Source organism: Corvus hawaiiensis, chromosome 9, assembly GCF_020740725.1.
Source record: "Corvus hawaiiensis isolate bCorHaw1 chromosome 9, bCorHaw1.pri.cur, whole genome shotgun sequence".
Classification (NCBI taxonomy): Eukaryota; Metazoa; Chordata; class Aves; order Passeriformes; family Corvidae; genus Corvus; species Corvus hawaiiensis.
Genome location: NC_063221.1, coordinates 29331297 through 29358103, shown reverse-complemented (window position 1 = coordinate 29358103; position 26807 = coordinate 29331297). Strand labels below are relative to the sequence as shown.

The following is a 26807-nucleotide window of genomic DNA, read 5'->3' as shown; positions in this document are numbered from 1 at the left end:
CAATGAAATCAGAGGAGGTGTTTGCCCACGTGGCTTAGCTTTGTGCTGCCTGGGCTGTGAGTGTGGCTCCTTCTCCAAGTCCCTTTTTAACATCTTTCTCTCCTGCAGTATTAGTTCTGGGAACAGAATTGCTGTTTAGCCATTTAGATGACACCCAGTGTCAGTAGGCAGCAAGAGGAAGCTTTTTTTTTTTCCTGTAGCTCATCTTGGTAGTATTAGAAGTTAATAGGCTTAGAGAGCCTAGGATTTTTAAAATACTGCCGTTAGCTAAAATAAATATTATTTAGAACTCACTAAGTGGGTTATTTTTTAATATTGTGAAAGTCGGAATGTTTCCAGAGGATTTTCTGGCTACAATAAAAATACTAAATTGAGTACTATCAGTCTTAGAAGATTTCAAAGAAGATTTCTCATGTTTGTGTTGGTAACCTATAGACCTGATACTTGGAGAGTGAAAGCATCTGGCTTAACTCAAGAGTGCTATTTAAATCATTAAACCTTTTAATAGCACTGTAATAATGGAGCTGATAAAACAAAGAAGCTTCTGGTGAAAGCAGAGAAACCCCTGTGGGTAGTTTTATGTTGGACATCTTTAAATGCAAACTGTGCTTTATGGAGGTGTGAGCAGCTCTTTCTCCTCTCCGTTTTAAAGCCCAGGAGACCAAAATGCACCTCAGTGGCCAAAGAGGACCTGAAGTGACCTTGACAAAGTCCAAACTGCTCACAAAGATTTGCAGGGTGGCAGCTGAGTGAGGGCAGGGGGTGTCTCTGCTGAGGGTGCTGAGGTCTGAAAGCTGAAGGTTCATTTGAGTCTGGGTGGCCTGAGTGCATCTCCACCTGTTCTGGGGGTGGCAGTGCTGTGTTGGAGGCTTCTCAGTTCTCTCCACTTCCACAGATGAGAGCTGCTGTTTTCTGAGTGTTCCCATGAGCACAGAGCTGTGATTTCAGTGGCATGAACGAAACAGAGGAGGCTCCTGGGTGCACTCACAGCAGCTGGGCCCCAGGGTCTCTCTGCTGCTCTCCCATTTGGGAATCACACTTCTCCTGGCTGAGAGATGAGAGGAGATGTCTGTCACTGCCATGCACATTCCCACAGCTCTGAGTGCTCCTCTGCAGTTTGAGACACAGCTGGATGCGTGGCAGAGCTCTGTGCTGGTCCCCAGTGGCACCCAGCACGGATGTGCCTGAACCAGGATCACAGCTCCCAGTATTTTAGGAATTCTCTTCCTGTTGGTGTTCCCAGGGAAGGTACCAAGTGCTCAATTTGTTTGAAACCTGAGAAGAAGCAGGAAAAGTATGTTTGTGTTTTTTTCCTGGCATTGACCAGAATGTGCTAGGTGCTTCCCTGCTTCAAACTGGCTTTTCTGCTGAACTCAGATTTGATTCTCCATGGCACGTCACCTGCAATGAGGCCTGCACAAATTTATATTGAGCTCAGATATTCAGATCCGAGAAAATTCACATCTGCAGCTTCGCTGTGGAACTCTTTTCAATTTCGCTTTTTTGCTCTTGTCTCCAGACTAAGCAGAAGGGAGTGAAGGTCTCCTCGTGCTGCCCTTACTAACAGAGATCCTAATTTTGAGTGGCAAGTCAGATTTCCCCAAACGGAGGAGAAAACCAGAGAGAGCATCTCTTTCCAAACCATTTCTGAAGCCCAATTAACTCACTGGAATAATCTCTAACTCTTCTTGTTAGACACTCCAGTGCCTAAGCAAGGAAACAGAGTAGGATTCTTGTTTTTTGTGGGAAGGCTGTGAGTAGTGACAAACAAGTTCTTGCCTGTGGAAAAATCTTTTACAACTGAAAGAAATATGTTTTAGCATTTCAAATAGCTAATGCTCTGAGATCAAGTGAAGCTCTTTGCTTTAGGAAGTGAAATGAATCTATTTGACGGGATATTTTATTAATCGGTTTTAAGTTTTAGCAGTTTAGTTTTACATTTCCATTGATATTGTAGTATCATAGGAATTTGTGATAATGTTATTGGGGTTATTACATGCAAGTCACTAACAGCAGAGAAGATGTAAAAATTCATTACCATCATTGAATTTAGAGCAAAGTTAAGTCAACCTAGTTATGTGTGATTTGTGTGTAGCACTGTCAAAGCTGAAAGAGCTCAAAGCCTTTCATCTGCACTTTGTTGTGTTGAGGAGACAGCAGGATTTCAGTTGTGGAGTCACTTCTGCTCTGTCTCCCACCACAGCAAATCCTGTGGAGCTACCCAAGATCCACAGTAGACTGGGAGCTCATTTCTTATATGCAGTGTATTACAAATGTTTTCCATCTGTGGTTAAGAACACAGAGAAAATGTGCAAAGTCTCATTTTTACTGTTTGCTTAAGGCAAAACCAGGCAATTAGTAGAGGGACAGGTTGATAAGCAAATAGGGGCTGCTTGTTGCTGTCTTTTTTTTGCAGTCCCTTGTTCAAGGGCCCAAGTTCTGAAAGCTGAATTAATGGTGAAATTATGAAAGCAAGCAAGAAGGAGGAAAATATGTATACAGCTCCCTCCATCATCCTTAGCTGGACTGCTACACCTTCACTGACTCCGGTGAAGCTACACCACTATTCCTCCAGCTGAAAAATTACACATTGGGGTGTGCTAAAAGCCCACAAATACCTGAGGTAACACCTGATATAGTTATCATTTGTCTCTCTAAATTAAGGTATTGCATGGGCACTGATTCTCTTTCTTTCTGTTAAGTTTCCTTACTGGTATAAAGCTGGATTAAATAATCGCAAAGAAAACATTTACTCCCTGGGACATGAGCGCCCCAGTCCTGCTGTTGTGCAAAAGGTTGATTTTCCCTCTATATCTCCAATGATTATGAACAACTGAAAGCAAAATCTTTATCTATCCTGTCTTTTACCTGATGGACTGATCTGTCTGTGGTGAGTGTCTGCCTCCAGCTGACTTTGGGGAGTGAGAAAAATTTTCCTGCAACACAGTTTGGCTTTTGAAAATGAGGTGAAGCGAGGGAAATTGTTGTTTGTTTGTTTTTGTAGTAGGAAGTCCCCTAAAATATTTATGACCTTTTCTTTGTAAACTCTAGCCCTTTGTGCTTTGGATTACACACTTAAGAGCTAGGCACTGATTTTGAATGCCTAAATCAACCTTTTTATTGGCTTCTTGTCTACAAAATGGAATAACATGCTCTCTTCTGCAGAGGTTAATAAACCCTTGTGGAAAGCTTGTATTCCATAATGCCGAGTGCCTGGAACAGTCTGTAAGGGAATGAGCAATCTCTTCCTTCAGAGACAGTCTTGGATGGGATTGCAGGGGAAATACTCCTGCAGAGCTGCTTGGTCAGGAATAGCCCTCGTGGCCTCTGCGGGTATAACCAGCCTTGCAACCCTGACACGAAAATCCGTGTCAGGTGGGCTGAATGGAAATGGTGTGGGAAAGAAGTTCCCAAAGGTCTGGACCTCTTTTCCCCTCTCTGTGGACAAGAGACTATTCCAGGTTTTTGTGTGAGGTTTTGGTTCCTTTTCCTTTGCTGTGTGGCAGAGCAAAGCGCAAGGGGATGAGTGCAGGGTTGCTTACTAACATGGATTTATGGAAGTGCACAGAGGAGGGAAAAAAACCCTCAACTGCTACTTACACGTTTAAATCAACCCAAATTCCTGTAGCAGAACCAGATGGAATAACTGAATGATCACAGTGCCAACAGATCATCATGGATAGCACCTCTGGTGATGGAGAAGAGATTGATGTGGATGCAGCGATGTAACTCAGCTTTTCTCAGAATCAGGGGCAAAAAATGACAGAAGTGTTTCTACAAGTTTGTAATAGTGAATTGCATGCAAAGCATTACTCCAGTCTGCTGGAGTTTAGAGGTCTTCTTTTCTGTAAACCTCCCATTTGGGGAAAGAAGGCAGAATTCTGCTTGTATCTTTAGCAGTTAAGGAAATTAATGCAAAAGCATCTGTGCATTTAAAGGAAGATCAGTGGTGGGCGAAAGCAATGGAACATTTATTCTTTTCTTCTGTTTTGGTGAATGGCTGGGAACTCTCATTCAGCTAGAGGAACTTCCTGTGAAGTACTGTACCTGTAAGTGGCAGACTCCTGTCACATTATGGTTGGCACCCCAGGTTTTCCATTTTGAGGAAAGAAAAGAACCATAGCAAACCTAAGAACAGTAGCAAATCCATATTGTCCTGCTATGCTTTAATGTATAACAAGGGCTGGGGAAGAGGGGTCCATGGGTTAATTATGCATTGCACAAAAAAGGAATTTCCCTTTTAACAGTTGGGTTTTTCCTAATTCCACAGAATTTATTAAATAAACGGATAAATGCCTGCATCGTACCATTCATTTTCTGCCCTCTTGTTTTCTCTTTAAACTAAAGAAGCTCAATAGTATAAATTTAGCATTTTGAGAGAGCTTTTTGTGTCACTAAGCACATAAAACAGGTGTGTGCTGTCCTGGCAGTCGCAGGGCAGAGACACCACTCTTGTCACCTTCTGGGAGTTGTTTGGGGTCAGAGATCACCTGTGGGTGGCTTGTGCTGGCTCGTGTCAGTGCCTGTCCCTCTCCACGGTGCATCCATGGTGTATCCCGGCCTTTCCCTCTCCTCTATGGATACATTTCCCTGTTGTGCTCCTCCTGTCTGTCCAAATAAACATGAGTCAATCCCAGCTGGAGCAGGGACGGTGTGGGCAGCACTCACCGGGGTCACAGCTCCTGGCATGCTGCTCCTGGCAGCTGTAGAACTGGGCAGCTTTATTTTTAGCATATTCCCAGCCTGACTTATCAGTGAAGCACTTTGAGGTAACAACTTCAGCGCATTTGATGTTTGTTCATTTTGAAAGATGTCATTTTAAGAATTTCTGCAAGTTTCAAAACTGCCCTGTGGGAGATCTGTTCCATGCCAAAATGTCATTTCAGATTCTGAACTACATACTCCCTCATACTTTCACTTTATAAATGTTTCACAGTACCTGCATTTTTTATCATTGCACTTTTGTGTGACCTATGAGTTCCTTGTAACTAACCTACAAGGCCTGTCTGGGGGAAGTAATAGAATTATTTTAAATGAGCTTTTTTCCCTCTGTCAGAAGGTAAAGCCACCACCCAATTATTTCTTCCTTATGCGTAGATATTTGTATTAATATTTTAACAAATGCAGTGTTTATAGTGTCACTCATAGGTCTGTGTTAAAATTAAATCAAATGTGTCCTGGAAAGTGAATGCTTAGTTTCATTTCTAACAGTTGTTAGAACCAGGCCTTATTTCTTCAGTAGCAGATCAATCTCCTGATATTTTCTGCAAGTCATCAAACTTCATTCCCGGGCTGTAATTAGGTGTGAAATCCTGCTTGATGGCTTTCCTGGCAACACTACCACTCAGAGCAAACATAAAAATAACCTGAGATAATATTGACATTGGTGTCCTGTGTACAGTGAGCACCTCTGAAACATCCCCTTCAATGGGAAACACCATCAAGGGAAAGGAGAGGGAATACTTGCAATGTTCCTACCAAGCCTGGTAGCATGGGGAGGTGAGCATCAAGGGCAGACATGCAGCTCTGAAAATGCAAATGTTGGCTAATAACACCACAAAAACTGAGTAAGAGCAGGTGGAATGACCAAGAATCAGAAGCTCTCTCCCATTCCCAGCTCTCCAAAGGCCTGTGAGGTGCCACAGGGAGCAGCATCCCTGGGGAAGCTGGATGGGCACAGAACTGGGAGAGGGGTTTTGACCTGTCCTCCTGCACATCTGTGGAAGGGGACTCAGCCACGAGGCTGCAGGTTTGTTCTGTGGCTTTTGATCTCTCCTGTTTAAAGCCCTTCCACTTTGTAACAATAAATATTCATTGAGCTGAAGGGCTGGGGAATGAGAGATGGAATACTTGAATTAGTGAGGGCATGAGCTTATTAAACCTGGGGTTCTCTTATCTCAGTCTCTTTCATATATTTTGATCAGAAAATTTTCATCCCGGATCTGTGAAATCTTTGCAAAAAATGTTTTAGGCAAACTGATTTCTCCACAGCCTCCAACAAATGCAGTGTTCTTAATGAACCACGTTGTGCTGGTTAACATGCACAGCTAAAAGCCTGTAGGGAGGGCAAGCCTGAGGGAAATTAGTTATTGTGTCAGTCACACAAGGATCGTAAGGACGTAAACTCTTCAGTTTTCCGTGGGGGTGTCCATACTGTGCAGATGGAAAGTTAAACCTGCTCTTCCCACCTTGTTTGGGTTTTGCTTTTTGTTGTTGTTGTTTTTTTTTTTTTTTCTTCCTCCACAAATACCTTTCCTAGGATTTCTTGGTCCACAGAGTCCCGTATTGGATTTTCCCTTTCCACTGAGCTGTGCATGAGGTGGTATAATAAGATCTGATAGTCGTATCTTTTTTTTTTACAGCTACAAAGTCATGAACTCCAGAGCAGTATTTCCACCTCACAGCAGGCTTCAATAGAGCAGTGTAATACCTCTGGCAGCCCTGGGCTGCCCTGTTAGGAGGAACACGGGGTGCCCCCGACAGTGCTGATTTAAGCTTCACAGTTAACATTATTTTTAAGGACTCAGGACATAGAAAACCTCTGAGAAAAACTGGTTGCTTCTGTTCTCTCCCCACAGAGCTGACACCAAGTATCAGGTGTCACAGCAAACCTTTCCAGGCAGTGCTGGCTGAAATTGTTCAGAGCTGTCCTGAACAGCAAACAAGTAATGACTTAAAAGATAAGAAAGAGAAATTTCTTCATCATTTAACTGTCAGGAGAAAGGGACTCTGGTCTTGGGGGTCAATAGGTCCTGTGGAAAATGTGTTATTTTTGTGCTGAATATGTTATTTTTGTGATGCTATTGGAAAAACTAAAATCCTGTAACATCCGCCCTTCCTTTAATTTAGTTTCTTGATGATGAAGATGCGTGATCCTTCCCACCACTCCCTACACCTCCATTTCCTTGGCTCTGCTCTCATAAAGATGTTTTCCCTGCCAGTAGATTTCCAGCAGTGGGGAAGGTTAATGAGCAATTGGCACTGATTGCCCTTTTCCAGGCCTGTGAGGGGCCGAGTCCCACAGGGATCAGGGACACCTCCCTGGGCACAGAGAGGTCACTGGCCAAACAGCAAGAGATCAGGATCCCTGTGTTTGCCAGCAGTGCTCCCTCCCTCCTCCATCGTTTTCTTCTGGCAATTGCTGCAGTGTGAGAAAGAATGATTTGCCAAAACTAGTCACCCCCACAGCTCTTTGTCAGGGAACAAATTTTTGTGGTGAAAGCTTTTTAACTAAGGGAAGTCAGTAATATGTTTGTCAGTACCTTGATGAGAAGACAGTGGTCCCAGCCAGCAGTGAGGCAGTGCGACACCAGAAAGGTACAGTGTTCTTTCCAAGTGCTTGCAAGACTTTATGTGAGGCTGTAGCAAGAGCAGTGACTGGAAAACGATGAAACTGTTTTGATGACATCCCTCCACCAATTACAGACCTGGAATAACACAAGACAACAAGGCTTGTTCTGAAGTCAGTGACCAATTTTGTTTAAAAATGGCGTTTTAAATATTGAACAAATTTTGCATGAGACAAAGCACTGAGGAAAATGACAAGTTACTGTCTCTGTTGAAAGGTTAATTTAATTTGTGTTCAGCTTGAAATTAAAACATTGAGTTAATATACATTTAAAATGTACTGTTACCAGGAACCAGAGGCAGTGTTTTGCTGCTTCTGTAGAAAGTGCTTGTAATCTAATTAAGAAATAATAAAAATAAACACAACACAAGAAAGCCGGAGGGAAATGGTCAATGAGAATAGATGAAATTTCAGAGTGTGTTTGCAGTGAACTTACGACAATAAGGGGAAGCTTGGGAAAGCTTAAGGGAGTTACTTTCCTACAAACCCATTTATGGCCAAATTCTTCCAATTTCCTATGGGGTTTTTTTGGGTTTTTTTTTTGGTTTTTTGTGCTCTTCAGAAAAAGTCTGCTAATGCTAACAAACCATAGAGCTTTGAGACCCCATGAATGGTGTAAATCAGGACTGTGGTCAGAATCAAAAGCTGGTTTGGATAGCCTTGGTTTTTAGAACAATAGTGAATTTGTTGTTCATAGACCTGCCTGTGCAAAAACTGCTGCTGGAGTTGATGTTTGCCCACCCACAGAAGCTGTGTGGGACCTGTCCTTGCTCTGACTCCCTGTGTCCCTCCAGCACTGCATCCCCATTCCAGCTTTCCCACAGGTGTGCCTTCCTCTCCCTGCTGTTCCCGGCCAGGCTTCCCTCCCTCATCTCCTTTTCCTCTCATCTCATCACCTCATAATGCTCTTTTTCTTCATTCAGAAGCCACAACTTAGAAAAATACACTTGTTGCTCTCAAAATACATGTCCCAGGCTCCCTTCCAGCCCAAGAATACCAACTGTTTGGATGATGATTCCTCCAGGCACAGGTCTTCCTGACCTGTTTTATCCAGTATCTAATGGGACAAAGAGTGGGTCTTAAAGCCACAACTTCTGTACTTTTTCACACTGTGTGGGTTACATATTCAAAATTCCTCGATGCAAGCACAAGTTTAGGTGAAGAAAGTCAGCCCAAAACCTCTGCATTTGAACTTATAGTCATTATTTGAGAATGTAGGCGACATGAAGATGTTCTCTCCAAATACTTACAGCTTTAGAGGGATGCAGAACATCTCAAGTGATGATTAATATGTACAAAATTACATAACTCCAGGACATGGCTAAGACTTGACAGTGTCTGCCTTCATTGAGAAAGTAAATAACTAAAAAATGTCCTATAAAGTAATATTTTTTCCTTTTATCTTCTAATCAAGATGTAAGTTAATAATTCCTGTTAAAATGTAAACATATTTAGGAACTATTATTCAGAAGTCCTGATGGCTTTTAACTTCATGATTTTTGAAAGTCATTTGAGTATATTCCACTCTTCATCAATCACAGCTTCTCTTGTTCTGAGAAGAAACCTAAAAAGACAGTGGCGAATAAATGCTCTGTAAAGATTGAGAGGGAAGGGCTGAGAAAAGAACAGCGTGATTGTACTGCCTTGCCACTGCAGCAAATAATGCACATTGTACTTTCAAAAGGGGAGGAAATAGAACTTTTGGCAGGCTTCACTAGAGTAAGTAATTTAAAAGCTATCACAGAGCTATCTGGCCAAACCCACTGGGTTTAATTATGCTTATGGGAAAAAGGAATAAAAACAAGAAAACATTTTGGACAGATTGGGTGGATTCTTCCACAGCTGATCCTGTTGTGAGATGGTCCAACAGGAACTTATTTTCCTGCGGTGTAAGTTATGTTTATTGTACATTATCCCCACACTGGATCATGTCCCTCATATATTTTGCTTTATGGGACAAATCAGATAACAGTTTAAGGCTGAGGGGTAACTGACTGTATATATCCCCAGCTAGTTAAACTGCTGGTTGTCACTGGGCATCTTTCATGGGAAAGGCGATTTCAGGAGGATGAGATTCCATCTAACAGAAGTACCTCAAGTACATTTTTACACTTGCTCACATGCAGTATTTATTTCATAGCTAGCTATGCAGAAGATAAATGTGAAAGATACAATTACTGAAAATCCCTCAGCTTGCTTGTGCCCTGTGATTCCTTTCAGCTCAAAGGTTTCAAATGATCATCCCTTGCAGAAAAAAATGATAAAAATTAGCTTGGTTTTCCATAACAGCACTTTTGTCTATCCTTCAATTTCATGTTGCTGGAGAGGATTTCATAGTAAATGTGAAAATGTTTATATTTGATACTCCACAAGCAGCATGACAATTACCAATTTTTGCTAAATCAATGCCAGCAAAGAGGTAATAGTAGATACTTTATGGCTGCTAAGTTTAAAATAATTCATCAAAATTAAAATGTAGAACTTGGATATCTTTATGGCTTTTCTGTACATGTGTAATTGGATGTTGAGAAACCAACAAATGTATTTACAGGATAAAAAGATTGTGCTGTGAAGAGAAAATTGGCTGAAAGAAATAATCTTTAATGCACGTCAACGGTGATATAGAAAATGTGAGGTTGTGATGTTATGAGAGTTATGTTGTTGACTCTGTTATATTGATATAAAGTTTATTGATTGTATTAAATTCTGTGTTTAAAATGTTCTTCCTTCTGGCTGTTGATATATGTGGCATCCTTCCTTTTATAATTTTCACTTCTTTATATAAAGGGATGAGAACGGGGCAATGTCTATTCCAGTTCAACTGTCAGAGACACCACAGCGTGGATTTTGTGTGCCTTCCAGAACTATAGTTGCAAACATTCTACCAAGTCTATAAGGGCAGAATACTTTATAATTATTAACCTCACATTCCTTTCAAGTGATTTGAGTGTGCTTTAGAATCATCACAAAATCCCAGACTGGTCTGATTTGGGAGGGATTTTAAAGCTCATCCAGTTCCAGGCCCCTGCCATGGGCAGGGACGCGTTCCACTATCCCAGATTCCTCCAAGCCCTGTCCAGCCTGGCCTTGAACACTTCCAGGGATCCAAGGGCACCCACAGCTTCTCTGGGCAGCTCACATACTCAGCAGAATAACAGGGACAAAAGATAATACAAGAGAGAGATACAAAGGTTTTTAGGTACCTAATGCATACCGGGTTAGACAACTTCCACTTCCAGGGATGGTTGCAACGAGGATGCTCTGGCCTGCAAACTGGTCAAAACCAAGGCTGTTCCAAAGCTGTCCAAATATTAAAAAGAGGGAAGCAATGAATTGAAAACCTGATATTCTTCTCTGTTTCTCTGGAAAAACACCTTAAAGTACAGTAACATATACAGTATATTTTTCCTGCTACTTGGAGATGATAGCTGTGCTGGTCCATGGGCAGGATTTTGCCCTGTGTCTATCCAACACTGCAGATATGTTTTCCTCCTAAGCTGATTCCATAACCCTATGCTGCTCTGCACTCTGTAATTGTACTGATCCATAGCATACTGTTTTTTTCCCATTTGACCTTTGCTTTTCACTGACATTTGCAAAATGTGACTAAGTGAAACCAGACCAAATAGATGTTAACAGCAAAATCTTTTTGCTGCTCTTTCTATTAAAAAAAAAAATCTATTTTCTAGAACTGCAGAATGTGAGGACAAATGCAAAAGTTCTGATATTTGCTACTACTACAGCACATCCAAATGCAATTAAAGGCATTGACCACTTGCTTATTTTTATGTGCTGATTTACACAAATCTATTCAAAGTAATGAGGAGCCCAGCTGGTACAAATCGTTACCAAATGCCTTTCGTAGCCACCTTTAGCCAGAGAACATTTGTTCTATGTTAACTGAGAACAAACTGTTTCAAATCCTGCTGCAGTCCCTCAGAAGTATTTAGACACACATTTGTCAACTGTTTTGAAAGGCAGAATTAATTTACATGCTTCTCTAGCACCAGATGTGTGTTCTGACGCGTCGTGGTACAACCCAGCCCAGCGTCTCCGTGCAGTTCCACAGCTTTTGGGTGGAGGGGACATTTCCTTGCTGGGTAAAGCAACCTTGGCAGCAAGAGCTGCTCAACAACCTATTTATTAGTATCTGCACTCCTCCCCTGCTGTTATATTAATATAATGAATTGTTCACAGGTGCTCCAAATGAGGTTTAGATGATCGCTGGGAGCTTTGTTACTCAGACAAGCCAAATCGAAAGGAGCAGATGCAACAGTCCCCCAGCAAAAGTACAAAGTATGACTTAATGAAGGTCATTCTGCACATTTTGGCCCTGGCGACCCTATGAACAATCAGACTGTCATTATTTTACTGTTCCTAGACAGAAAAGTGATTGCTTCTTGCCCACTTGCCTTGACTTTTTTTTTTCAGTTGGTTTTATTACATCATTGGGAGCTCTTAATTGCATTTAATCCTACTCCCTTTTAGCTAAAATGAGATAGTTCCCATATGATTGTTGTTAATCCGTGCTCTAAGTCATGTTTGAGATTTAATGCTCTTTTTTGTGGTGATGTTTAAATCACAGTGTGTATCCAAGCACTGGGCCAGGTGAACAGATAGTAAAATGGACATTCCCAGCTGGATATGCAAAACGGGGAGAAAACAGAAGTTGGAAATGGTGCCAGATGCATGGCCTGAACATTTCCTGCAGGTAACATTGGTGCTGTACAAAACCTGTGGTTTTCTTCTCTGTCCTTGTTTTGTGGTAAATACAAACTAACACAATGCCATTATCCCCAGAAGGCCTGTGTACGCAATTAGCTTTGTAAATGTTGATTTACTGCTTTACAAGTCTCCTCAAAGGCCCTGCAGGATGTAAAAGAGCTGCAGAACCTGGGAGATGAGGAATTGTCATAGGTGTGAAGTTGGGAAGTGGAGGTGTCAGCCTAGCAGGGACCTGGCTCCTTCCCCCTGCCTCTGTCACAGATTTCACTGGGATTTTGGAGAAAAGCTCACTTATGCCTATTCCTCATGATGGAAACAGGGGTGAGGATTTTTTCGTAGCAGCCTTTTTAGCTGTGTTTGGTTTATGCATTTCTGAGATAAGGCTTTTCCCTTGCTTTATGTCTTACACTGCTCATCATAAAGGGATTGCGGGCTCGGCTGGAGCCTCTCGGTGCTGTAATAATTGCAATAAATGTGAGGGCTACTGCACCCAAAGTGCTACTTAATGTCCTTCTGCCCCCAAATGGGAAAGAGAAGAGGCTCTTTTCAGTTTTTTTTTTCAGTTTAAAGGGAATGCACTAAGGTCACAATGTGCATCAAAGGTCTGTCTTTGCATCACTCAGCCCTCCACTTGGCAGGCTCTCTAACAGGCACACTTTGATAGTTCAGTGACAGATATCACCAAGGAGAAAGGACAGCATTTTAACCTTGAGTACACATTGCAGGAGAAAATTACACAGGGACAGAAAAGCCATGTACAACTCCTGTGCAATGAGCCGAAGAAAAGGATCCTCATTGGACTTTTCATCTAGAGAGGGTTCAGCATGGTGCTGCCAAAGTGCTGTTGTTTTGTAAGAAAGGGGGGGGTTTACAGTGTGTTCACAGTGGCTGCAAGTGGTCAGTGGTGGAATTTCCAAGAGGGTACCGTTCCTGACAGCAAATACTACTGAGGACAGTGGGATTGTAGTGCAAACAAGAGCACAGTATTCTTTGTTCTTCCCAGAAGAGACAGCGAGTTTGTTCTTTCTCCAGCAGTGTACGTCCTCCTTTGCTCCAACAGGACACAGGGCATTCAAGATTAGGTATAATCTAACTTGGGTGGGTTTCAGTGTGAAAAATGTGCATCTGGATGCTTTTCAGGCTTGGGCCTTGCCACACTTTGTTTATACAAGTTTACACTGGACTCCTGGGGGCAGGTGTCTCATTTTTATTGGGCTTTATGGCAGAGGCCGCAGAGTGGAGCGCAGAAGTAATTGTTGAATCCAACCATGAAAACTGCTATTACTTGGTTTCTCTGTGACATCTGTTATATCCTGTTGTGCATGTGATGAGAGGCAGATTTTGTTTCATTTCAGAATCTGTTGGTGAGCATGAATAGTATCTAAAATAGTTGATGGCTCATCAAAACACATATAAAAGCCATGCTTCCTAAGCTCAGCTTCGGGAGGTGTAGCAAATCAGTGTTTTATAGCAGGAGGATTCACTTCCCAGACTGTGGCAGAGGCAGAGCAGGGAGTAGGTGTGTCAGGGAGGCTGCAAAACCCCCTGTGGACCAGGAAAGGAAGATGTTCCCAGAGGAGCAAAAGTGGGAGGGTGGATTTATGGCTGCCTGCATACAAATGTTAGCAACTTCTCTTTAATTTCAGCAGATTTTCCCAGGAACTGCACTTGACCCAGTCCCAGTTGGATTCAGGGGGATTGCGTCCCGAGCACAAATATGGACAGCGCCAGGCAGGGCTGGAGCATACGTTCCCACAGATTTGGGGTTACCACGAGGGCACGAGGCTGGGGGAGCTGCTGCACACTCCCATTTTCTCGTCCTGGCATATGTGCTCCTGGTCACATTCCGGAGCCATGCATTTACAGCTCTCCTCCTTCCTCATCAACAGGCCAGATGGATCGAGTCTTGCGTACCACCCACTCCTGAGCTGTGTTATTTACTGACATTTGTCACTCCCCAAGACTTGTATTTCAGCAGAACGTAAGTACTCGGCTGCTATAGGTCTTTGTAACTCATTAGCTATTTAATCTAATTTGGACTTCTTTTCCTTGCTAAAGACCATGTCTATGATATATTTAAGTCCTGAGTGAAAAATATTTAGTATCAAAAGCCTTGGTTTTTAAACAATATGGATTTTCCCTGCTCTGGAAGCATCTTGGTGTTCTTCTACAAATTTATTTTTATGTTGAGGAAACAAACTCATTGTAAAGGAGATACACTTAGGCAGATGTTGATAAGAAATGAAGGAATCAGAAAGGAACGAGTTATTTGGCTTAACAATACCTCGGATTTCTTTTTTATTCTGTGTGTAACCTTGATTCCATGTAACTTCTCTGGATCCTGGTGCTGCTGGTTTGGGCAGTTTTGTTAGAGGTTGGCATAGAGATTCAGTCTTCAATGCACAGTACACGTGAAGGTCAGCCTGCCATGATGTGTGTTTAGCATCTAAAACTGGAACTTGGCCCTCATGTTGAGTTGAAGGGGTGCCACTGTATTCCCCAATTTGTTGAGTGTTACGCTGATGTGGAGAAATATCAGCTTAGCCACAGGAACCACATATCTGAAAAACTATAATCTCTTCTGTGAATATGCTGTGTAGTCTCAAGGGGAACCATAAGCATATGACAACAGCCAGTCTCTTAAAAATCCCATTTGTTAACAATCTTCGAAATTGTCCTGGTTTTGTGGCAGTGGATGAGGACTCCATAGCTGGGTTGTATAGATTCTGTCTTGGTTCTGTCATAATTTCTTATTAAATGTGAATAAGAAAGCCAGAAACGAAAAAAGACATAGAGATTTAGGAACCTAAACTCCACTGAGTTCCAGTGAGTAGTTTTCTAATATAAATAAATAGAATGTATTTGAGATATTCTTTTAAACCTCAGTGTTTTGTCTCAGGCTAACGTTATGAACTCTTTCAAGTGAAGGATTGTCTTTTTAGATAAACAGCAAAACCCCTTTAGAAAGGAAGCCCTGATCTAATTGACACCTATAAATTTATTACAAAATAAAAATACTTCAAACATCCTTCATTTAAAGTGTTTGAAGATTTATATTATTGCATTGAGTTGCTATGGTGGCACTCGCAATTTCCATTCCTGCCTGGAAAGCGTAAAGAGAAAAAAAAAAAATATGAATAGCAAACAAACATCGGAAAGTAATGATTTGTCATGTTTTGAAATGTATTACAGAAATATCAACTTAGGCAAATATGTTTGGCTGAACTCTGGCATGCTGCCTGGAGCTGAGGCTTCCAGACTTGTGCAGAGCCTCACTGTGTGGCATGCCTGGGGATTGGGAGCTCCAGGGTCCAGCCTCCATGCTGGACAAGGGCAAAATTGGCATCCCAGGAGTGGTTTTACCTGGACATTAATTTCATGGTGCTTTGCAGGGGACCCAGAAGTGCTGAGATCTTGTACTGGAACTGGCACTTGTTACTGTTGAGCCACGTGTGTGGAAGTCCTGGGTTCATCAGCAAGTGAAGCAGCCCCACAGAATTCCTCAGTCCTTGGCCCAAATGTATCCCACAGCCTGAAGAGTGGAGTGGTCCTGTCAGTGTCAGTTCCACTTTGTCATGGAATCACTGAATGGTTTGGGTTGGAAGGGACCTTAAAGATTATTTCCAGTTCCAACCACCCTGCCATGGGCAGGGACACCTTCCACTGTCCCAGGTTGCTCCAAGCTCCATCCAACCTGGCCTGGAACACTTCCAGGGATGGGGCAGCCACAGCTTCTCTGGGAAACCTGTGCCAGGGCCTCCCCACCCTCACAGGGAAGCATTTTTTCCTAATATCCCATCTAACCCTGTCCTCTGGCAGTTTGAAGCCATCCCCCTTTGTCTTGTCACCATGTGCTCTTGTAAAGTCATCAAGAAGCAGTCAATAATCAAAAGAGTCAATAATCAGCAGCTGTTAAAAGGGGATTATATCCCAGCTTGGAAATACTGGTGTTGGTTCTGAAATGGCAAAAGGAAACATATATGCTTTGGTATCCAGAGAATGGTTTGGGTTGGAAAAGACCTTAAAGATCACCTTGTTCCAACTCCCCTGCCATGGGCAGGGATGTCCATGAGCTGGACTCAGAGACATAATGAGAAGGTGAAGGAAAAGGTCAGGAATTATGCATTAAAGGCAAAGAAATGTATAAGTTACTATTTAAACAAGAGGTTTTAAAAATGTATTATTATTAAAAGGAAAATGATGAAAAATTGATTTCATACTTTCAGATACAGCTTTATGTAGCAGTGGGCTCAACCAGCTCAAAAGTGGGCTAAGCAACTTTCAAAGGAAGGTGTCAGGAATCCTTTCTAGTACCTAACAGAAATAACACATTAAATCTTACTTGAAAATGCCTTTTTCAGCTAGTGCTCATAATACCATGCTGAGGGCATATTTCAGGATGAGTCTGAGGTTAAAAAAACACCTACTGAGTAACCAGTGGCGCTTGCTTCAGCACTTGAGTTTTCCTCAGAGGTCTTCCATCCAATTACTGGCCAGATCCAGTGATATTTAACTTATCAGATCTGACAAGAGCTGAACCCAAGGTAGACTGACTGCCTAAACATTTATTTGTGTCAATGACACGTTTAAAACTCTCTGCTCTGTCTAAATATTTAAAAGGAAATATAAAGAGGAAAATGTAATGTGACATAAGAGGAAATGAAAAACAACCTTACTTGTTGAGGACATTCACTCCACACAATTGCTGTCTCCTGAATACCTGTTATTTTGGCAGAAATTGAGGGAAATGCAGCTCTAAATATCATGTTCATCTGTCTCTTTTTAACAAAAAATGATTTTTACAATGGCAAGTGGATCTTTTGCTGTCAAAATCATGGAATATGACAACAGCCAAGATCTTTGAGAACTTCTGAGTCTGAAGTTTTCAGTTGTAAAGCTACATCTAAAAATGAATAAATAATGAAGATAAAGATGTACTTAGTAAAAAGAAGCTGCAGTATTGTCCAAATCAGAGAGCTTGAATGTGTTGGCTGCTTGTTAAAATAGACAAAATCTTAAGAACAAGCTGCAATAAGCTTTCTTACTGGAGAGGTGGAGAGTTTAAAGTTTTCAAAGCCCCTTTTACTCTCTAATCCAGAGTAAAGACAAATTTTGGAATTCTCTGTGAAGCAGATATTCTGTACTTTCATAGTAGAAATATATTTTCCCTAGTGGGTACCCTTGGCTCTCAGTTTATGTGTGTTTAAGCTCGTGTGAGCACTTTGCAAGGCAATGCAGAACATGTGGGCTTTCAGGATGTACAGGATGCTGAAAATTTTCTTCACCTGTGAAGTTCTTTCAGAAAGGAGTTTATTCAATTCTGAGGTGTCTCTGTGTGGATCATCAGTGGTGTCTGGGGGGAATGAGAGAACAACAGAACTCAGAATGTGTGCATATATCATACTCTTAGCAACATGTTCTCTGTTGGAACCTGACACTTATGTTTGCAAAAGCAAACCCTCTCTAAATTAGTTTGCAGTTAATTGGCTGTGAAAGGAAATGCACCTTGCCAAAAAGGATTTGAAATATGAAGCAGTTTGGATTTGTGAAGAAGTTGATCGCTGTTCTTGGAGAATCTCAGTCTCTTTCATGGGCATCTGGGAAATAATGTGGTTCATAATCTCCAGTGCTTTCACAAATTCCATTATTTGGCAGGACAGGCTGCCATCTACTACAAGATAAATTGATTTTGGAGGGGCGGTCTTGGACTATTTGTTGGAGCTGCTCATTTGCAGCTGAGGAAAGTGTTAGCAGTAGGGTTAGTTTGGTAATATTTTGAGTATGTGAAGGAAAATAACAGGGGCTACCAGACAGAATGACAAGATCCTGTTTCTATTTTTCCTCCCAGAGCTCAAAATGGAATGAATGGCCACATATATAACAATGATTAGGCTTTATGTTTGTCCTTGCCTGTCTCTGGGGTCTTTCCAAGCATTCCTGGAGAAATTCTCATAGGAGGCCTCTGACATAGGCGTGGTAGAGATGGACATAAAATGAGTATAGGTTGACTTATCCAAGGTCAGCGACAAAGCTGGGATCTGAACCAAACTCCTGAATCCCTTTTTGCATGTGTAACTACAAGACTGTGCAATCTCTGTTGGGATGCATGAAAGGAAGAGTTCCCCCTGTGACTAAACCACAATACAGTAGAAGATCTACCTTCAGAAACCAGTGATGAATTTCTGGAACATTCAGGACTTAATTCCATTTTTAGTATTTCCACGTGCTGGCTTTTCATAGAGAGATGTCAGTGATTTTTTGGGATAATGCTTTTCCACCAGATTGCACTGTGTGGGCAAGAATTATCATAACCTCTTCCGGATATGTCACTGACAGAAAATAGAGCAGCTCCCCATTTTTCATGAAGAGCCACCACAATTTTTCTACACAGATGTTTTTGGTGGACAAGAGCAGTGTTCAGCAACATATTCTGTTCAGTCACCTGAGGTATCTTTGGGGAAGTATCTAAATAGATCTTCAGTGGAATAAGAGAGCTGAGTTTCTTTGCATTTGAGAAAACTGAGGATGAGTATCAAATCATGATTAATTCTCCTGCTGAATGGCTGAAGGAGCTCACTGTGTGGCTACAGCTATAAGAGATGGGCTACCATAGTTACTGATAATGCAGCAGATACTATTTTCAGTCAGTGCCTAATTGCCTTAGAGGAACTTATTAAACTGAAATCACTATTGTGTGAGGAACTATTCACGTAGAGTATCTCCAGAGTGATCAAGATGATCTTGCTGTGGGCTACAATATAGATCGGTTAAATGTGAAGAGGGGTTTTGTGAGAAGGCTGACATCTTGAGAGCTCACTTGGCAAGGGATGGGTTTGCACGTTGTGCTGTATTTTAGTAAGATGTTAAAGAAATAATGGCTGATTCTCTTTTCAGATCTTGAATGCCCCCTCCAAAAATCCCACTTGAATCCAGCCAAGTGTAACATTGTGTATCTTGAAGTTCTAGATTCTTTGAAAGCACCGCCAAAAGCTCCTTCTCAAACATCCCTCAAAATTTCTCTGTACCATTATTTGGTAGCCCTTTATAATCAGCACAGCTTGAGATACATTAATTAATTTAATGAAGGTAAGGCCTGTATTCCATCTCAGGGAATGCCCAGTTCTCATTAATGCTACTGGCTGTTCCACGTGTGCACTGACAACAACCCTACGGAGTTTTTGGTCCGTGATTTGCCATTTTTGCAGGATGATGCTGGTTTTACAGTGTGCATTCTGCCTTAGCATTTCACGAGAGAAACATACAGGCTTGCAGCTGGACAACACTGATGCTGACTAACTTGCCTCTGAGGTGAAACTGGGAAGTTTTTTGATTACTCTTTTCCTAGGGAGTCAGAGACCTTGACTGTGAATTATCAGTGAATTCACTGTCAATAATTATCCTGCAAATTATCTCTTCTTTGCAGGTAAACATTTTTGCTCTGCGGAGTGCAGTGGTTTACTAACAACTGCAGTGCTTATTGAAACTGGGTAGTATAACAAATTACGTAGAATCCAGGTCTACAGGTATCAGTAGTGGGTATTTTAATGTTGTTTTGAGGCAACTCTTTTAAAAATTTGTACAGTGCTCTTGATTGTAACATTGAATTCATCCTTCTCTCAACTGATGTGTACAGAAAGAGTTTCTAATCATTGTCCTGTTACTACAAATCTAGTCAGGAGCCCAGGTGATCCTACTTGCCCTCTAGTTGTTTTAGCAAGTAATAAGTGACTGAGAGCTGCAGAAGTGACTATTGGAAAAATAGTTGAGAGCTACACTTTTAGGTTTTTATCTTCAGCTCCTCCAGCTGTTCAGTGGAAATGATATCTTTGGCCTACAGATCTTACTATATAACTCTGAATGGTTTATCACATAATTGGTGATGGCACAGTGCATCATCAGAAAGGAGAATACAGGAATGATGACTTTAAATAAGCCTTACAATAAACACAAATGGAAGGTGTCAATCTTCACACCAGATTTTTTGCTCCTTGGCTTCTTGGTCATGTTTTTCAGCAGAGAGGAGGAAGTGTGACCAAATACATGTTCTCATGTGAGACTTTGTGTTGCAAAGTTATGGCCTAAAAAATACTTTACATTAAACCAGAGCAGATTGCTTATGGCAACTCCTGCATAATGAAGGAACACAATGAAGGACTGCAGTGCATATTGCTCTTCAGGTCTGTTCTATTTTCATAGTTGTTTTTTTTCTAAAGTAGAAAATTGCATAGTATAATTACAAGTTCATTTGCATTCATATTACAAGCTGTGAGCTAGTAGTCTTTTATATTTAAAAAGTATTATTAGGAAGTGTGACTTGCATCCATGCATTTCAGAAATGGGAATGAAGTTTTATACTACTCAAAGTTCTTCTCTTCTTAGTTAACTGCCAGCACCTCTCCTGTAAACTCTAGAACCTCAGTGAGGCCAGCAACACAATAAATGCAACTTCATTTTATTGTGCTTTGGTCAAAGGCTAAGAGCAGCTCATTTACTGTTTCCCCAACAAAAAAACTTGCCTTTTGGAAACTAAGGATCCCCAATATTTTATTGGACCTAATACATATAGACAAGCATGTCTCCTCAAGGATGCTATTATTTCCTAATGAAAAAAATTACTTTATTTCTCCTTTAGTTGTCTTCCTAGATGGTGAAATTCTCACCCATAGGAAATTGTGCTGCAATGAAGTTAACTACTAGAACTTACTTTTTTAAATTCACATTAGAATAAGTAGGTTCAATTGAGAATCTGACCTTTCATTTCGGTAATAAATTGAAATGAAGACAACAGGTCTATAGCGAAAGGCTCCATTGCATCAACTGCTTCTATAAATGTGGCTTGAATTTTGAATTTTTTATATTGTAAAGGTTATTACATGACGTTATCTTTTATGCTTAATACCTAATGTGCTGCAGAAAGAATAATTGAGGGAGATGAAACTGATAATATTTGAGAATGTTACCAGATCTGTGCATGTACTTTCAATCAATCTGTTCGCTCACCCTTTCCCTCTGCTCCCTGCCCTGTTAAGTGTGTTGCCACATTGGTTCAGCTCTCCTGCCTGTCAGGCGGAGGTAAAATAACCTGTAGACTTCTTTCTACCTTGTGAGCATCCTGGTGATCCCGCCCTGGCTGTCATCCCGGGGAGTGCACATCAGCAGTTGGGTATCTGCGTGTCCTGCAGAACATCTCGCTCGTAATTCCGGATCAGATCCAATCCTCTGTGATGCTCTGAGCCCTCTTCCCTGTCAGCCGAGGGAGACGTGGCCACTCAGCCCCGGGGGGTGAATCAGATCTATCTAGAGGCTGCAAAAAGCTTTTCTTGTAGTCATTTACCTCGGTTAGCGAGAGCAGCGCTGCTTTTATGCATTGATTGGAGATAATACTGGTGAAATGGCAATAACCTGGCAAATGTACTTCTCTCTGTATGTAAATCCTTTCGGGAAGTGCATGACAGCCTCTGTTTTCTATGGGTCTCCGTTTGTAAAGAAGCTGTTATCACAGAATAAGTTTAATGGGTCGTGAATTTTGTGTTGAAAGGAGAGTCTCTCCATGACTTCTGATCCGCCTGCAACAGACCTATTGGCTCGGCAGCGAGTGCATTAGGCTAAATATGCTTCCTCCATTGACTCTGAAGGTAACAGCCCTAAATGCCTCATTAAATTTTCATGGGTGACTGCGAGAAGCCATGAGAAAAGCAGCACACTGGTGGCGGTGTGGCGGCGGGGCCCCCGGCCCGGCTGGAGCCCCGCGGCCGTGCGGGGGGAGCCGCGTTCGCGGGGCCGTGTGCGGGCTCCACGCGTGGGCAGCGGCCACCCCCCGCCCTGACTGACCCACTGACCGCCCTCCGTGCGCTCGGCCGCCCCGGGGAAGCCCCTGGTACCGATTCCTCCCGGCCGTGCTTGAGCGCGGTGCTGCGGGCGGGGCGAGGGGCTCTCCAGCCGCTCCGCTCTGCTCGCACTCGGGGGCTGCCCCGGAGCCGATGACAGGCTGCGGACGAGCCGACGCGCCCAGCCCCCCGCCCCGAGCGGGGACAGCCCCTCCAGCCCCCTCCTCGCCCGTCCCCCTCTCCCTGCCCAGCTGCACAGCGGCGCTGAGACCCCCAGCCCTGGGAGAGGAGGAGAAGGAGGAGGAGACCGACCCCTCATCAGCAGCGTTCCTCCGCCGCACACCTCCCTTTTCCCCTCCCTCTGGCCTCAGCGCCGCGCTGGCGGGGCCGGAGAGGGCAGGCGGCGCGGGAAGGCGGCTCTCCCAGCATGGACGAGCCATGTGTATCCTAAGGAATAACAGCAGCTGCTGCGCCCACGATGGGGAGCAGAGGAATGCGAGGAGGAGAGGGCTCGCTGGGGCAGGTGAGAGAGCCGCTCCCCTCTCCCCTGCGCGGCCGGTCCTGAGGGCGGCGCGGCGGCAGGTGCGGGGTTCGGGGGCACAGCGGGGTGCGCCTCTCCTCCTGCGAGCGGGGACCCCTTCCCCGCAGCAGGCACGGAAGGGCAGCTTTTCTCCGAAGGAAGTTTTTTTTTTGGCCGTCCTTCCCCCCCTCCCGTCCCTCCGAGACGGGGAAAGGGCTGGAATCCCCTGCGAGTCGCGGGAAGTTGCCGGCTTCGGGGGGAGCGCGGTGCGGGGCTGCCCCACACCCAGCCGAGCCCTGGGGCAGAGGGCTGGGGGCGCTTTCGCCATCCCCCGCAGCGGGGCAAGTAAAATAAAATCGATGAGGGACCCACAGATGTGATGCGGCTGCGGGATTCCCCCCGGCCGCCCCCGCCGTGCCGGGGGTCCCTGGGATGCGCCGCTCTCGGGCACCTCGGCCGCTGCCGCCCCGCAGCTGGAAGCGCCCATCGGGAAGCGCCCCCCGCTGCCGGGCTGGGAGCCTGCCGAGGGCTGGGAGCCGGCCGCGGGCAGGGATGCGGCTCGGCTGCGCCGTTGCTGCCCTGCCCGGGAAGGTGCGGCAGGGCCGGGGGACGCCGCGCTGAGGAGCGGCGGGGAAATGGCGCCCGGGGCGGAGGGGCCACTGGACGCGCAGGGCGCTGGGCGAGCTCGCCCTCACCAGCCGGGGACCCTCTGGGGACCGCCCGCTGGCCCCCGGCCAGCGGCCCCCGGCGCTGGCCAGCGGTGCGCGGGCAGGGGAGCGGGTGCAGAGTGACCGCTTGCGTTAGAGGTGCTGCGGGTTCCTGCGCCTCTCCCTTACAAGCCCCTACTTTAGGGAAAAAACCAACCCCCCCCCCCACACACACACACACACACACACGATCTGCGTGTTTTGGAGTGCTTTCTTCTCGGGGTTGTGCACGGCCACCGAGTCACCAGGAGCAGGCAGCCGGGAATGAAAGTTCAGAGCGCTGCTGGGCTGCCGGCGGTGGGAGGAAGGTGGGCGCAGGAGCTGCTGCCAGGCTGGATCAGGACAGTGGTGACAGAGCCCACAAGGGCCGGCAGGACAAGCAGGGAACTGTGAACTCCCCAGAGCCACCTCTTCCTTTGGTGTTTTCCGGGGTGTTTCACGCCAGGGAGGCTCAGGTTCATGACCGGCACATTTGAAATGCCTCTATGAATGGCGAAATGGTGAGGTGGGAAACTGGGACCAATAATCATAGTAAAGAACGGTAGATGACAAAACTGGTTTCTGGGCTGGAGAGTCGTGGAGCTGGCAGACGAATGGGAAGTTTTTAATTTCCCGACGAACTTCTGTTTCATTGTACGTTTCAAACCAGTTAAGTTAATTTCCAGGTCTTTCCCCGAAGTCGTTTTAAAAGCAAAGTCCTTGGAACTCTTTGCCATTTGTCTAAATTCTGAATGCATGTCTGAAGCATTTAATCATGTTTATTGTTTTCAGCCACTCAAACGGAATAAAAATTACTTATCGTTGACGAAGCTTATCTCGCAAGCTGTTTCACAGTATGTTTCCATTGCAAGACGCAGCGCTGTGTTAAACTACTGATGACTGTATTGTTTATTGTTCTTTCATTCCCCACCCTCACCCCCTGTAACACCAGTATCAATCTGTTCCTTACTGCTATACTCAAAAATAATGGAAGAGCAAGTTTTCACCAGTTTGGTATTTTCGCTCGTAGCTGAGATTTATGTCTTTTATATTTGCTCTTAAGCTGTTTTTCATTGGGTGTGCTAAAGGCAGCTGATGTATTAAAAAAGGAATCAAGGCTTGAAGCTAAAAGGGACTTTCAAACTCTTGAGCTGAAACTGTGGGTGGAATTAGTGCTGGATTCATAGCATTGTTTATTTCTTTATCCACATACATAACACCTTCCGAAGCATAGGATTCCTTGCCCCTTTGTCATTACCTTTTTATGTCATTACACAGCTAAAATGCACTGCTCACACTGGTCTAGAAATACAGATTTATTGTTTGGAGTGTTTTGATCTTGGACTGTACCTCATAGGTGATTTTGCTGCACTTTAACAGTATCTCAACACAGTGATGGAGGACACCATCATGTTTTCTTGTAGGATTACCTTTGGGACCTTAGTGACTGCACACATCAGTGGTTTCATCTTAGGAGGATTGAAATTGATTTTTCTTCTTTTTCTTTTTTTTTTTTTTTTAAACTCAGCCAGTGAAAGACCCTGTGTATGTCCTTTGACCCATGGCCTCCCATGATGAAGTGAAACCAGTAGTGGAGGATGTAGACTTGAAGTAGCTGCTACTAAAAAGTAGAGGTATCAAAATGAACCCCTTCTCCTGTTGGTCAGCCTGTGTGATTGTTTGGGCAAGGCACAGCTTTTAAAATTTGCAAAATTTGTAGAACTGCTGCATGTATGTATCAGAATAAATTTAAAACATTAACCTTGTGATACTTTTTTTTTAGTACTTTTGATGGGTCCTTGGTCAAGCAAAGGAAGATTGACCATTTCCTCTCATCCCTAACAGGCCCATTGTCTCTAAAGTATTTTATATTTCAAATTTTTTCAAGGTATTTGTGTTGAATTTAGCAACAGCCAAGCTCAGCAACTAAATATCAGTGAGGTGGGAGAATCTCTATTTTTACAGCCCTGTTTGCATTTTGAAGTGATAGCAAATACTAGGAAAGAGGAACACGATTTTCTAGATGTTATAGTTCAAATTAACTTTCCCAGTCAATATTTAGTCAAGGTCTTGATGGTTAAAGTTAACTGTCCAAGTCAATGTTTAGTCAAGGTAATGACTTGGTTTTTATAAACACTACCCAAGCATTCTTGCAGAATGAATCAGAGCTGCTGGATCACAATACGTTTGCTCAGCCAATTACTTAGGAATAAAACTACATTATTACTTGGTCTCTCATATGTCCTGTTCTGTTTGGTGTTATTTCAGCAGTGCTTGCCTTCAGCCTTTCTGTGGCTTCATTCTTACAGCACCAGCTCTGTCTTTAAGGCATTTATTTGCCTGGTGGTTTTGGGAGATAAAATAAGTCCTGCACTAACCTGTTTTTATGGGTAGGAAGATGAGATGTGGAGATGCCAGGTGCTGGCTCCCGGAAGGAGGTGCAACATGTAGTGCAAAAGCAACATTTATTTAGCTCCAAGGAAGTCTTCAGGAGCCTGTGCTGGGCAGCTCCTTGTGCAGTGCTCAGGAAGAGATGAGCACTTGGGATAAAGCAATCATTAGCAATCAAACATATGGAAACCATTTTGGTGTCTGGGACAAAAGTGATGAAACTGAGAATTGTTGGCATTGTTACTTACAGTGAAAGATGGAAGCATGTTGTGATCTGGGAAAGAATTGGAAATCTTTATTGTGATTCTTTGTTTCTTGGCATCCCTTTAAATGGGATCTTCATTCTTCCAGGATGGCACTTCAGTCTCTTAAACTGACACTGAAATCAGTCTGGACTTCCATTGTACCAGTGGTTTTTTTCCTTCTTTTACTTTATTTTTATTTTAATTGTACCACTTGCAAATGCATTCCCTGCAATTACATGGGTATTAGAGTAGATATTCATTAGGATTTTACTAATCTGAACCTCAAGTGCTGTTCTGCAAATTTGCCAGCCTTTGTAAGGCAGTGCTTGACTTCATCAGCTGCACTGTTTTATTAGGAGTATTTTGATACAGTAGAATGAAAAGCATATACTCTAAACCAAGTAATTAATCAGATTGAAACCTTTTCATTTTCATACTTTGATTTGTCACAAAGAGAGCCTGCAGCTCTATATTTTGCCCTTAACACTAGTTTTTACCCAGTCTAACTGCAGCCAAATGACATTTCATGGTGGTGGTTTAAGAATTTCATCCATGAATCAATCTTCCATTTCTGTTTCAAGGCAGCAGAATTGTCACAACTTAGAGCAGGTGAGTGAACCCGGTACTGTGAGCTCCAGGAAAGGTACCTGTATCTGTGTGTTTGATCTTACACTGCTGTCAAACACGTTTTCATGTGTTCTAGGTGTAAGCAGTGTTCTAAGTCCTCGACTTTGTTCATTTAAGTGGTTCAGCCACGTGCACAAATCCTCTGTCAGAACCTACCAGTGTGAGCCTTGCTGGTGGCAGTGGGGTCCGCACAGCCTGTTTGCAGTGGTGGATCTCTCTCAAGGTGGTGCTGTATTGAAGAGCCAGAGCAGAGCAAGGCCTGTCAGCTTTTGTCTGTGAATCAATATATTGCTTTTTGCAGGGTGAGAGTGAAGCTCGTTCCCTGGGATGACCCCGGTGTGTCGGTGCAGGTGCAGAGGCTGCTGTGTCCCCAGCTGTGGGGGAAGCAGCTGTCCAAGTCCCAGCCCTTCAGACAGCTGCATGTCCTGGCCAGATCCA

General features: G+C 43.5%; 1 protein-coding gene across 9 annotated transcripts in view; it reads left to right on the top strand.

Moving 5' to 3' along the window:
- The window catches only part of DAB1 (DAB adaptor protein 1), a 415295-nt gene that overhangs the window by 249582 nt on the left and 138906 nt on the right, over positions 1 to 26807 (top strand). For 2 of the 9 annotated variants that reach the window (XM_048312661.1, XM_048312663.1), the window contains exon 1: positions 22190 to 22423. The exons of the other annotated variants lie outside the window; for them this stretch is intronic. The gene's annotated coding sequence lies outside the window, so the exon portion shown is untranslated. Of the gene's footprint in view, positions 1 to 22189; positions 22424 to 26807 lie in introns of those variants that run through there. 9 annotated transcript variants of the gene reach the window in all.